At 38.5% G+C, this 3,155-nt stretch overlaps 1 protein-coding gene across 3 annotated transcripts in view; it reads right to left on the bottom strand.

The window, feature by feature from the left end:
* The window catches only part of RAPGEF4 (Rap guanine nucleotide exchange factor 4), a 352,267-nt gene that overhangs the window by 209,826 nt on the left and 139,286 nt on the right, over window positions 1-3,155 (bottom strand). The window lies entirely within an intron of this gene.

Raw genomic sequence — 3,155 nt, 5'->3', positions numbered from 1 at the left:
CTTTCCCTAAGAAATCCCTCCCTTTCCCCACCGATGTTTATTTTACACATGCACGCTTCAATGTTTATTTTAATGTGGAATATGAGTGCCATGATTTTAGCAAGTTGTGCACAAGAAGCATAAAATCCTATAAAAACTGGAGGAAAAAAAATCAAACAAATCATTATTAACCTTGTTGTAACCTTCTATCAACAAACTAGCTGAAGCAGGAGCAAAAGGCTCTATTTAATTCAGGGGTTGTCAGTTCTTTCAAGATACATTTAAAATTTTCTTGAGCTCCACAAATCTTTGGGAAGAGGAAATATTATCAGTACATTTTTCATATGAAAGTTTTTAATCTCTTGAAAACACTGCTGTCTTAGCAGCATCTCAATACTTTTAACTCCGGTTTCCAATGATTACTGAAATAATACTAGGTTTGTTTTCACATTTTAAGCAACAAAAACAGCTGTTAAGCAGCAGCATTTGGTGGATAACCAAATATAATAAGTTTCATCTCTATTTTTGTGTATTTTTGTTAAAACATGATTGTTTTAATAATTTTAAACATGTATATTGCATTTTAAATTTTGCTTTTGAAAATTAACAAGTTATGACATATGTATTTCCACACAGACATAATATATAGACTTGTCACTTTTCGTAGATTTAGAATATTAAAGTCTCTAATTCCTTGATATTTGCATTGCTTCAATTTTTCATTACTAAAACAATGTCTCTTGTCAGAAATTCAAAATACTCACATTCCAGGCCCTTGCACCCCCCAACTCTGGAACCAAACTACTGTGTTCAACTCACAGCTCTGCCACTTACCAGCTGTATGACTTTAGGTAAGGTACTTAAACTTATTATAGTGTGGGTGTATTTTGAATTTATCTGTAAAGTGGGATATTGAGAGTTCTGCTTCTGGTTCAATCTGCAACTTTCTGCTTCCCAGCTCTTTTCAGAATTGTAGTCAGGAGAGATAATATTCAGGACGGCTGCTTGAAGTCTATCCAGGGTATTCTACTAGATTGTATCCCTGGGTTAAATTTTACACATTTAGGGCTTCCCTGGTTGCGCAGTGGTTAAGAATCTGCCTGCCAATGCAGAGGACACAGGTTCGAGCCCTGGTCTGGGAAGATCCCACATGCTGTGGAGCAACTAAGCCCATGAGCCACAACTACTGAGCCTGTGAACCACAACTACCGAAGCCCGTGTGCCTAGAGCCTGTGCTGCGCAACAAGAGAAGCCACCGCAATGAGAAGCCCGTGCACCACAACGAAGAGTAGCCCCTGCTCGCCGCAACTAGAGAAAGCCTGCGCGCAGCAACGAACACCCAACGTAGCCAAAAACAAATAAATTAAAATTTAAAAAAATTTACACGTTTATATGAATTTCTACACTCTAGAACTCGTTTGTATGAACTGCTCCACAAACATCCAGAGTAACGATTTAAAAAATTTAAATCTGGGCTTGTCACTCAGCTGCTTAAAACTCTGCATAGCTTCCCGTTATTCTTAGGAGGAAAGCCAAAATCTTTATCACGGCCTTCAAGGACTTAGTTTTATTTCACTCGGAAGATAAGCCCACCTTCCCAGAACTGACTGGCTGGGATTCAGAATCATCAATCAATCTAGTCTTGAACCCCTGCTCTTTACTGGCCAGTCAGCTTGAGCATGGTATCCGAGCACTGGTGTGGGATGCCGAGAGAATTCCAGAAGCAAACACACAGGCCTTTTCTTTTAGTTTGAAAGTAACATACGTGAATAAGATCTCACTATTTCACAAATCAGCTTACGAACTATGACAAAATCAATATGAAGCAAGTCAGACTCAAAAATGCAAAGTGAAGATAAAATCAAGAGGTAAGAAGAATAAGATGAAATTAAATATTTGATGAATGTTAACTGAAACTGACTTAGGCTAGAGGAGAAAAAGGGAAACAAATAAGAAGCAGCAGAAACTCCAAAACAAGTATTGCTCGAGCTTGGTATTCTTATGCTTCCAAGGTCTATGGCTCACATCAGCTAAATAGTCATACATTTTTTCAAGTCAACAATCCCATGATTGCTATTGTGAGATTCTTCAATAAACAATTCCTATACTTTCATTACATTACTGTTGACATTACTCTCCTTCAAAAGTTCTCTTTATTTTAATCACTAAAACAACCATATGATAAACTTCACCAGTTTCCAAGGAAGATGACCAAGGAGCCCAACACCACAGGACCCTGAAAATATGGGATTTTTCATAACCTAAAGATCTTAAAATAATGTAAAACCCCAAAGACATATGAAGCATCCACTGAGTAATGAAATCTTGAGACAGTCCAGTGCATAAGGAATTGACACCACAAGGCCCCATGAGTCCCAGAGTATGTCCTATGCTTCTTGCCATTGTCCTAATAATTTATACCATTAAAACCTCCCCTTGTAAGAAATCCTAAGACTCTGGAACCAAACTACTGTGTTCAACTCACAGCTCTGCCACTTACCAGCTGTATGACCTTAGGTAAGGTACTTAAACTTATTATAGCGTGGGTGTGTTTTAAATTCATCTGTAAAGTGGGATATTAGAGAGTTCTGCTTCTGTTCATGAAAGTAACACCTTCTCAGAGATAACAATTATAACCTCCAGATAAAATATTAAAACGACAACAATATCTATTTGAGGACATTGAAGAATGACCAAGAGCAGGCAGAAACTAAAGAGGGGTTGACACTTGGAAGAAGGGCTCTCCATAAGTTACCTTTTTTTTTTTTTTTTTTTTAAACAGCTTTTCAACTAAGGGCAGGCCCAGTCAATCAGTTCTGCAGGGCAGCTATATCTCAGGTAGAAACTTGCCATCTTACTGGTTGGGAAATCAGAGGATAGAGTTCAGAGAGAAGACAGCAGCTGAAAAATGAGGGAGGAAATCCAGAGAGAAGAAAGCCACAGAGGGGAAGCTCCAAATTCAATACACAAAATCTGATAAAATCTCCAAATGATCCCAATACTATACATGTGTGCAGCAGACTTCAAGCAGCCCAGCTAAGGTGAAAAGAACTCAACAGATCCTGCTGCTATCTATCACAGGGAAGACAAATTTAGAATTTGAGTTCCATCAATAACAAATTGCTCGGGCTTCCCTGGTGGCGCAGTGCTTGAGAGTCCGCCTGCCGATGCAGGAG

The sequence above is a fragment of the Lipotes vexillifer genome, unplaced genomic scaffold, assembly GCF_000442215.2.
Source record: "Lipotes vexillifer unplaced genomic scaffold, Lipotes_vexillifer_v1.1 scaffold1306, whole genome shotgun sequence".
In the NCBI taxonomy this organism is placed as follows: Eukaryota; Metazoa; Chordata; class Mammalia; order Artiodactyla; family Lipotidae; genus Lipotes; species Lipotes vexillifer.
This window is presented reverse-complemented; position numbering and strand designations above follow the sequence as displayed.